At 33.8% G+C, this 11,418-nt stretch overlaps 1 protein-coding gene across 1 annotated transcript in view; it reads right to left on the bottom strand.

The window, feature by feature from the left end:
* The window catches only part of LOC109056093 (55 kDa erythrocyte membrane protein), a 68,923-nt gene extending 57,849 nt beyond the window's left edge, over positions 1-11,074 (bottom strand). Inside the window, exons 1-2 of the mRNA XM_042711423.1 lie at positions 11,029-11,074; positions 10,841-10,912 (exon numbers count right to left, since the gene is read on the bottom strand). The gene's annotated coding sequence lies outside the window, so the exon portion shown is untranslated. The remainder of the gene's footprint in view (positions 1-10,840; positions 10,913-11,028) is intronic.
* Positions 11,075-11,418: the final 344 nt, after the last annotated feature.

Consider the following 11,418-nt stretch of genomic DNA (forward strand, 5'->3'; position numbering starts at 1 on the left):
AAGAAGAAGGTGGGCACTTAAAAAGTAGAATTACTGCCTTTCATTTACAGTTTTTACAAAGAATTTTTAGATGGTTCAACAGATTGTAGCTGGTGTGATGTTAGCTGCACAATACTGCTTACCCTTGGAGACTTGATAAAATACTGGATAAATCATTCTTTTTAATGGATCCAACTCTTTTCAGAGTGTGGAGCCTATGTTTTTCGCGTCCATAAGACTGAGAACTCATTTTCTCTCCATTGGCTATTCCAGGAGCCGTTGATACTTGGGGCCTGACTGGATATTACTACACACTGTAGTTTACCAGGGTCTGGAACCTCTTTTCAAGATTTCAAGATTTTTACTTTGGGACATTTACTGACTCTAACTGCAACATCCAAGCATTTGGGAATCTGATCTGTTTCCTTGTTCACTCAGTTCTTAACCAAGTTAAGATCAGGTTTTATGGTTGAAGAGGACCACATGTTGAAAGATTTTTTTACAGGGGTTCGTGGTTCTGATAATAAGGATGATTTTCCGTTAGTTGTGCAACCCATTCTCGATGAGAATGTAAGTTTTTTTATTAACTATGTGAATCCTTGTTGCTGGATTTCTTGTCAAGTGAAGAAAAAAAAAAAAAAAACTGTGTAGAGTCTGTGTTTTGGTCTTTAACAAGAAGTTGTTTGATAGAAGAATTGATACATAGTGTTCTGTTTTTAAATTAAGCAATGATATTAAACCTGAATGGAAATCATTGTATAAGCCACCATTATAAAAGTGTGTAGGTGATATGCACGACCCTATTGCTGTTAACTTTTTTATTTCAGTGACAAACCCAGATGTCAGTCCTGAATGTCCTTTCTGTCTCCAAAGAGAAACTATTTTTCATGCTTTCAGGTATTGTATTAGAACCTTTATCTGTGACGCTAAAATAATTGTTTGGTAGGTTTAATGAAAAGAATTTCTATTGAGATTTTTATTTTGGTTTTGAAATATTTTCAGAGAGAGAGAGAGAGAGAGAGAGAGAGAGAGAAATGTTTATCTGTCAGTTATTGAATTTCATTTTAGGGCAAGCAAAATTCTGCTGTTTATATTAGCCGGAAAAATAAGATTGAACAAAGGTAAGTGATGGTGTTTATCTGTGTTTTTGACTTTGGTAAAATCTGTAGTGTTGATTGATTTTTCAGTTTTCTTTCTACTTTTTAAAAATATGGTGCAGTCATGGTGCTTTGTGTGCATTGTGTAAAGATGTTTTTTTTCTCTTTTCTCTAATGTGTCTTTTGCTGAATGTATTGTTTTTAAGGTTTTTGTAAAGCGTCTTTGAGTAATTGTAAATAAAGCTTTTTTCAAAATTTTCAAATCATATCTCCCTCTCCATCTCTTTTTGTGATTGTTTAAGGATGAATTCCTTTTGAATTGTTTGAATTGTTGGATAACATATTCGCCAAGCTTGGTTTTATGAATAAAAAAAAAAAAAAAACAAAAAAAAGAAAAAAAACCCCAGTGGTGTAGTGGAGGGTATATGGCATATACCCACTTCTTTATCATTCAGCTTTGCATATACCCACTTCTAAATCCCCTCTGTAAAAAAAAAAAAAAAAGAAAAAAAAATGGTCAAAAATTGGTCATTTTTGGAGGGAAAAAAAATGGACTCTTTATGTGAAATTGATTAACTATATGAAGTGGTATAAATATATACATTTTCTGCCCCCATGTCTTGCATTTGTGATAAGTCTGAATGTATTTTAATAGACTGAATCATGCAGTGAAAGAGCGCACTGTAAATGCGCATGCGCACTAGACTTGTATGTGTTTTGAATGTCTTTCTGTTTTTCCGTAGCTCACTTGTCATGGTATACTACTTAACTATATCATGTTAGGAATAAACTAAACATTTAGAATATTTACCTCAGTGTGTTTCTTCTGAGTTTCTTTATGTGTGCTGTTATGCTCATTTGTTTTTAAGTCTCTCACAAAGAGACAAACAGTAAGCCTCAACAGCGCGACCTTGATACCAGAAATACACTATCCATTATCAATCGCCATTTACACTGAATGTATGCTAATAAAATTTGAAAAATCATTGTCGCGTTTCAAAGCTTCGCTTGTTATTATTTATTTATTTATTCATTTGTATTTATTTATTTATTTATTTATTTTCAGGCTATTTGTCCGGTTGTGCAAGTAAAAAACAAAAACAAAAACATTTTAAACTAGCTAGAAGGCTGATCAGGGGTGTATTCCAGAAAGCAGGGTTAACTTACCATGAACTAAACCCTGAACTCTCGGTTGATTAACCCCAAACCTTGCTTACTCGAGGTATGTGGTTCCAAAAAAACACATCCGGGAGTAAGTTCATTCAACTCAGAGTATGTTCCTGGTTAAGACTCAAGACATTCTCAACAGAGCGACAAATCAACAAGTCACTATGGACACTAAGAAAAAGCACTCCATGCTGCTTCTTTCTTCTTATTTTGTTCATTAGTTGTTTACATGCTTAGTGCAATATCGCCACCTAATTGATGGCTGTGCAATAATTTTTATTTTTTTCCATTTAATCTTTAATCCCTGAGAAGAATGTGAATTATATTGTTTGTTTTATGCTAATTATATATTAAGTCATATCAGATATGTATTTTGATTTAGAATTTAGACATTATAGAAAATGCCGCTCCATGTGTGAGATAACATGTAATTAAATAAAATAAATAAATATATATAATAAGTTAAACATTACCTTGTCATAGTCTTTTATAATTTATACAGATAACTCTTATATTTGCCAATAAAAGAAATAATCATATTAGAATAATATATTACCTTATTTATTACTTATATTAGCGCTTCCTCATTAACATGTCATATATATATATATATATATATATATATATATATATATATATATATATATAGATAATAGTATATTACATATTGTATATTATATAATGTTGTGCGCTAACTGTCACGCCCACTGAAGGCTCGCTGAAGTGAACTATCCCTGGAACATAACCTGCTCCGGAGCAGGTTAAGTTCAGAGAGTGAGTTGCTATGACTACTAACATACCCTGAAAGTTATATCCGTTTTTTGGAACCGAAAGTCTAACTTATCCCCTTACTTACCCTTAAACATACCACGTGACTGCTGTTAGGGAGCGAACTCAAAAACAACACAACTGTAGCTCGACCAATATTATTATTATTATTATTATTATTGAGAACATTAATACTTTGCTACTGTGATTCTCTCTGATGATGCAGTAACTACCGCGGGGGAGAAAAAAAATTCTAAACATTCAATAATTCCAAAAAATCAAAAATAACTTAACACTAAAGAAACAAAAACATCAATAAAAAATTGAGTTTTAATAATTAAACGAAAACATTTGTTTGTCATAATTATCAATCTTATCACCATGATTTACCACTGGCATGTTACCTCTTTTCCTCCTCTTTTTGCTTTTTCCCACTTCTGGCTGCCAAAAGAATAAGTCCTCTTCATGTTTAAATTAGCAAATGCACGATTAAACGCTGTGCCAGTTTGAAAACGGCGGCATCCAGCTTAATGCAGAGGGGTCCCCCTAGGGGGATGCAGATATATTGCTCCATGTTATATTAATAATGACATTTCCGATTGTTCTAATGGTAAGCTCAAAATGTGGGGCCCCAGGCAATTGCCTGCCTTGCCTGCCCTATTGCTATGCCTCTGCCCCTTTAAAATCTCATAAATGTAAGAATGAAGGGGAAAATGCTGACTTACTTGGAATGTTCAAATCTTTAGTAGAGGGTCGGGTTGCTGTGGAATAGGAATACTGTAAATTTATAAATAATATGCACTTTTTTGATGTGAGGTGGAGTGTGAAGAATGCTCTTGCGGTGAGAGATGATTTTGAAGAGTTGTTTTTATTGGTGAATTGTTAAGACTGTTTCTAAACTAGTTGTTTTGAATAAAAGGGGTTTTAAAAGTCAAAAATTCTCTCTGTCTCTTTTCATGCTTTCTTAAGCTGTCATAGACTTAGTATACTGTTTTCTGTTTTAACCTGTTAACCAGCACCCCCTATGGGAAGTCGTGGTCTAATGGTTAGAGAGTTTGACTTCTAACCCTAGGGTTGTGGGTTCGAGTCTCGGGCCTGCAATACCACGACTGAGGTGCCCTTGAGCAACTGCTCCCCGGGCACCGCAGCATAAATTGCTGCCCACTGCTCCGGGTGTGTGTGCGCACTTTGGATGAGTTAAATGCAGAGCACGAATTCTGAGTATGGGTCACCATACTTGGCTGTATGTCACTTCACTTTTTTTTTATGGGACTCACAGCTGAAAATGTAACTGGAAACCTAACTTTAAATTGTAATAGTGCTACACACACAATTTTGGTGCCTTTGGAAAGAAGACCCTTTGGGCTTTACTGTCCATCATCTAGAGTCGATAATGCTCTGGATAAAAAGTTATAGATACTGAATTGCCTTGAAAAAAATTGTACCACCACTAAATATAATATATAATATATATATATATATATATATATATATATATTATCATATAATATATACATGAAATATATAGTCCTGGATAAATCCAGGAAAATAAGGGGTTGGGAAAAGTCACATGTCTCATGATTTTGAAGTAGATATTATGAAAAAATGATATTCCTGGCAACCATTTTTCTGAAACTATGTGCCCCACCCCCCCCCCCCAAAAAAATACCCAGTGCTTAATTGTTAATTGCGAGGTCCGGAACAAAGCGCAGTAACGGATCCGGCATGTGATTAGAGGAGGAAGAGGTAACTGAGCATTCGTGCAATCATATTATTTTAGAGATGCTTAAAATAAAATCTGTAGATATAAAACAGTTCAATATCACAATGCTAGTTTAAACATTTAACCTAGATAAATGTGCACTGTTAGGCGCATATCCAAGCGTTTGTGCGGAGAGTGGCTCTCTGCAGGACATGGAGGTGCCAGCGTGGTCATTTGCATTTTTTTTCTAATAGTAGAAACAACTTAAAATATGTTGTCATTTTAATGCAATTAATTGAAATTCAAGTGTTTTTTTGCCCATAAACGTAAGAGTTATACATCATCATTCTGAATTTAAAAAGGTCTACTTTATTTGTGTGCACTCACAATATCAACAAAACGTTGTGCTTTTATAAAATAAAGAAATCAAACAAGATGCGCTTTCTGTCGTCTCATCTTGAGCAGAGGAGCTTCACAAAAATTAACCGAAACTCAGCGAATATATGCCTCACATACATGACAAACATATCAATAGAAAATTTTTAATTACTAGGAAATTAAACCATTCTCATCGAAAACAAAAACTTATTTTAAACTTACTCATTATGTAATTTGTAAAGATGCATTTCTTTCTAAAGTGCTTCCAATGAGGAGATGGCGAGTCAGGATCGGCAACTTCATCTTTGCGACACTGACTAGTTTATCAATAAATCATTAAAATATCTCCTTATATTCATGGTAATTACTTTTGCTGGGGCTTTGCGGCAAGCTTTAGCCAGTGCTTGCTGCTGCTGAACACTAAACACCATCGAGCCGGTCTTGACAGTTTCTGTAGCACGAAGTCCGGCCCTGCGTAAATATAAGCCGAGCCCGGGCTGAAATGCAAGGCTCCTAAAGTGGATTTCATGATTGAAAAAAGAAAAAGAAAAGACAATCAAAAAAGAAAAGAAAAGAAAAGAAAAGAAAAGAAAAGAAAAGAAAAGAAACATTAAATCTGCTGGTGCAAATGGCCACTTATAGACGACACATCTTAATTTTCTTAAAGTTGGCTCTCCATCATGGGAAGAGAAAAAAGGGGACCGAGCGGTTTTGATTTCGATTAATTTTCCTAATGGACAACCGACGCTCGTTAGCCACGATCATTAACCGTAACCAACAAAATTAAAAGTTTAAATTAGATTTAAATATATAAGTTAAATAGAAATTAAAACTTAGAACTTAAACTTAACAAACATCAGAACTATTCACACATTGTCACATCACGTACCCGCAGCGCATCGGTGTATGGGAGAAAAACAGAATAAAACATATAAAAGGAATAGAAAAAACATTACTAAACATTTATATTTCACTTAAATAACGAACATATTAACAAAACCAAATAAAAAACTGCAGGACAAGTCTACACGGAGTTCCGTTGAATTTTTGTGACCGCACCACAAGTTCAAGGAAACCAAGTAGGAAAGCGCACCCTATTATTTTTCTTTATTTTTCAAAAGCACAATGTTTTTTTTTTTATGTGGTGAAATATATATATATATATTTTAATTTTAATTTTTTTTTTATTTATCAGTTTACAACATAACAAACAAACAATACAATCATTGCACATTAAACAGTATCAGAGTATACAAAATGTAGTACATACATCAACAGGTCCAGTTTGTATTAGCAAATTAAAACTGAAACAAAGTGATAGCACATGGAATCGAAAAATTTGTGCTGACAGTGGGTAAAAATTATATTGTGAGGTATAAGGGTTCGTGATAGATCAAAAAAAAAAAAAAAAAAAAGGTCTCTAAAAAGATTTAGGTTTTGTTTTTTTTTAGCTGTATGTTAAATATTCCATGTGTAGTGTGTCATTTGTAATATACGTTTAAATAATTCAAATGTAGGTGGTTGTTCTTTTTTCCAATTCAGTAAAATACATTTCTTAGATACATAAGAAATCAGACCTACCCTTTTTATAAATACAGAGTCTAATGTTTCATTTAAGTCCACCCCAAAAAGATATGTTAGAGGAGTCTTGTGATATGTTTTCCCCAGGGCAATCACAGAGAACTCATGTACAGAATCCCAAAACTCATTTAATTTTTCACAGTTCCAAAAAAATATGCATAATGGTGCCCCTGTGTGTCTTGCATCTATTGCACAAAGGGGATGCACCAGGATATATCTTACTAAGACGAACTGGAGTCAAATATATTCTTTGTAAAAATTTGTAATTAATTCAATTATTTTGTTACTAGAGAATGAAAAAAATAAATTTTTGTATATAATATCCCACTCAAATATCCCAATCAAAATTACAACCCAGATCTTTTTGCCATACGCTTTTTAATGAAGTTAATGATGATGCAGCTTGATCTCTTAAAATTGCATATATCTCTGACATTTTTCCCTTCAGTACTGACGTGTTCTCTAGAATGTTATCTAATTTAGATAGTTCCAGTGAGATATGACCCTTTACAAGGAGATAATTTATCAAATGTCTAAGTTGCAAGTACTTGTAAAAATCTTTATTGTCAATATCAAATTCGCTTTTTAATTCAGTAAAAGATCTAAGGGTGCCCTTTTTAAGAACTTGCTTAAAAGAGACAATACCTTGATCCTTCCACTTTATAAATAATGTGTTCCCCATAGAAGATGGTAGATCTGGGTTAAAGGACAAAGGTGCCAAAATAGAATTTTTTTAGTGCAAACTGCAAAATCTTTTGATTTCCTGCCAGACTTTCATTATATTATAAATCACAAATGTCTTAACACAGCCATTTATTCGTTTTATATTATTAATATAGGGTAATGATGTTGATGACAATGGGTAAATGGCTTGTTTCTCGATATCAGTCCATTGTGCTTTGTCTCGAGAGTGTACCCAGCTTATGATACTTTTTGTTTGTGCTGCCCAGTAATATAACTGAAAATCTGGAAGCCCTAGGCCCCCATTTTCTTGATTTGCATAAAGTTTTAAGAGCAATCCTTGGTGGATGGTTATTCCAAATAAAGGAGCTAATCTGCTTATTTAAAGTTTTGAAAAATGCTTTATTTAAATAGCATGGTAGAGATTGAAAAAGATAATTATAGCGTGGCAGTACATTCATTTTAAACACATTAATTTTTCCCAGGAGAGAGATGGCAAAAGAGACCAATAATCTAAGTCATCCTTTATTTTTTATTTAATGGAAGATAGTTATTGCTATACAGATCCTTAAGGTTAGATGTTATCACCACACCCAGATACTTGAAACCCATCTGACTCCAAGTGAAGGGTGATATACTACAAAGATTTTCACTAATTGAAGAGGATAATAGGCAGGCATTAGACTTGGTATAATTAATTTTGTAACCTGATATATTGCCAAAGTCATTTATAATACTAAGTGTTGCAGGGATAGATTGGTCGGGTTTAGTTAAATATAATAAAAATATCATCTGCGTACAGTGATATCTTATGAAGAGTGTTTGCAATACACACCCCTGAAACATCATGTCTACTCCGTATAGCTTCAGCAAGAGGTTCAATTGCTAAATTAAATAATAAAGGGGAAAATGGGCACCCCTGGCGACATCCTTTTTTTAATACTATTTCTTCAGACATTAAATTATTTGTACAGATTTTTGCTAAGGGATTGCTATATCAATGTTTAATCAAAAAAAAAAATAATAATTATCGCTCAAATTGAATTTTTTTAGTGCAACAAATAAAAATTTCCATTCAATTCTATCAAATGCCTTTTCGGCGTCGAGGGATACAGTTAGTGTTTTTTAAGTTATTACATTTTGAATAATCAAATTATATTTAAAAGTCTACGAATATTGTCTGAACCATATCTTGCTTTTACAAAACCCGTCTGATCTGAATGAATTAGATTGGGGAGAATTTTTTCAAGCCTGCTAGCAAGAAGTTTAGATATAATTTTAAGATCAACTGGAAGTAGCGAAATTTGGCGATATGACATGCATTGAGTAGCATCTTTATCTTTCTTGTGAATTAAAGTTATGATGGCAGTCTTCATTTCTTCAGGAAGATTCCCATTCTCAAAGAAATCATTCACCATTGGCATAAAAAAATGCCTTTATAGAATTCCGAAGGGAATCCGTCTAATCCAGGGGTTTTTCCTGATGCCAAGGACTTGATAGTTTTTTGAACTTCTAATGAGGTGGGTTGGTAAGCATCCAAATAAGCCCTATCCTCCTCTGCCAGTGATGGTAAAGATATAGAGTCCACAAATGTTTGTATATTTGAATCACATGGGTTCTCAGAGTAATAAAGCTTATCTTAAAATTCAGTTAAAGCTTGATTTATTAATTTTGTGTCATAAGTCAACTGGCCATTGGAGTTACGAATTACCTTAATTATACGTTCTGCATGCTCCTTCTTTAATTGGTGAGCTAATAATCTACTAGGTTTGTTCCCAAATTCAAAATACTTCTGCTTCGTAAAGGACAGCAATTTCTTAGTTTGTTCAGTCTGACTGAAGAATATTTAATTTGTTTTCTAATGTCATGTAATTTTTTAAAATTGTCTTCTGAAGGATGCTGTTTATGAAGTTGTCCAAATTTAGACAGTTCTGACATTAGCCCCATCATACATTTCTTTGTTGCCCTTTTCCTTGCAGATGTATAAGATATTATGTTCCCTCTAATAACTGCCTTTGCAGCATCCCACATAACTGCTGGAGAAAACATCAGAGGCAGCATTATCTGTTATATAATATTTAAACCATCCTTTAAGGTTACTACATGCATCGTTATTATCAAGTAATGAGGAATTAAACCTCAAGTGTTTATGTTGATGTAAACCTTGACCTATTGAGAGACTTAGACTGGTGCATGATCATATATGAGGATTGATCCAATATTACATAAGTTTACAAAAGGAATGTACTCTTGTTGCAAAAGAAACATATCTATGCGTAAATATGATTTATGTCTTGTTGAATAAAATGAATAATCTCTGGTTCCAGGGTTTAATTCTCTCCATATATCAACTAAGCCTACTTCACTGGAGGCCAATTTTAGGGCTTTAGATGAATTGTGATTACACAATGAAAATGTGAACCTATCTAAATTTGCATCAAAACAACAATTAAAATCTCCTGCTAACAGCCCAAGAGAGGTACAATATTGACTGAATAAAGTAACAATGTTACTCATGAATTTTGGAGTTTCTGTATTAGGAGCATAGATATTCATTAGAGTAATCTCTCGACCATATAGGATTAAAATAAATCTTCCTTCTGTATCACTCAGTTGTTCTTCAAGTAAAAAAGGGTAGTTTTTTAATGATGAGTATAGCTGTTCCTCTTTTTTGAGGTGTATAGCTTGAAAAAGAATACTTGGCCCACCCAATCTCTCTTAAGTTTTTGATGTTCTATATCAGACAGGTGGGTTTCCTGCAAAAAGGCAATGTTAACTTTTTCTTTCTTAAGGAAAGTAAGCACTCGTTTGCGCTTAATAGGGTGGCCTAACCCTTTGACATTCCATGTGTGGCCGGCTTGACGTCCTTCTAATATACTAAGGAAAAGACAATGCCAAGACATCTACTGAAAAGGATTCTTTTATTCTTGACTGAGCCTCAAAAGGAGACCCAGCATTAATGTTTGGTTCAGGGGAAAAATAGCTTTTTCTCAGGACTTCAATCCAATTAAACAAGAAAAGTCAAATAAAACAATAATAAAACAAAATAAATGACATTACCCAATTCACTTCAATGGGCACATAAAGTGCAATAAGGTATAAGAAGAAATGTAAAGAATAAAAATAAGTACTTTACAATAATAACCTCTAATCAAAACACAAGATCAAAAGCACGATTTGACTTGAAATAGTGCAACCAATGTTAAAAGAACCAATAAAGGTGTGCATAACAATGACAGTGGCTTATATGTGCCTGGTAAAACAGACAAAACAAAAAACAACAGCGTGAGCATACATGAAAAATCTGCACATCTTGCCACATAAATACACCACCCACATTACACACAGTTCACCTTTTAACCTCTTTTAAACATATTAATCAGTAAACAGACTATAGATAACAGTATACACTTTATACAGGGTACAATACTTTTCATGCCACATATGTAAACACACTTTGGGAGAATAAAATGAAAAAGAAACTCACTGTTATATGAGACTCCGGATTATCAATCACGTGGAAACTGGCATGTGCGATCTCACAAGCTTGTTCTCCCCTCTTAATAGTATAATATACAACAATTACTGCATATTCCTTCTATACATGTATTACACTGTATTATTCTACATTATAACCTTCAAAATGTCTTCAAAATGTATTTTAAATTAACTTACGCTCAATCTCCGTCGAAGTAGGCCTGAATCCCCTCCCCCACCGGAGATCTCTTATATGCAGCAACAAACACTAATATAAACACTGACTTAAGTCATCCACTCGGTGTAGTCACACAACTGAAACCACCACAGGTCCACGAGTTGATAATCAGCCTGTATTATATCCATTTAACAATTTCTTATCAACTATTTTCTCCTCACTTTTACCTGCTGCTTCTATCAGCGCGCTCTCTGTTCCCCTCTGACGCGCACTCTCTCTATCTATCGTGCGCATGCACAAACTCTTAAAGGAGACAGCACGCATAACTGCATCATAACGAAAACATAACGAAAAGAGGGAAATCACGAGGGGAATTAAATATTGGGCTATTCCTGCCCCGGTTACACTCT

This window comes from Cyprinus carpio, chromosome A21 (assembly GCF_018340385.1).
Source record: "Cyprinus carpio isolate SPL01 chromosome A21, ASM1834038v1, whole genome shotgun sequence".
Classification (NCBI taxonomy): Eukaryota; Metazoa; Chordata; class Actinopteri; order Cypriniformes; family Cyprinidae; genus Cyprinus; species Cyprinus carpio.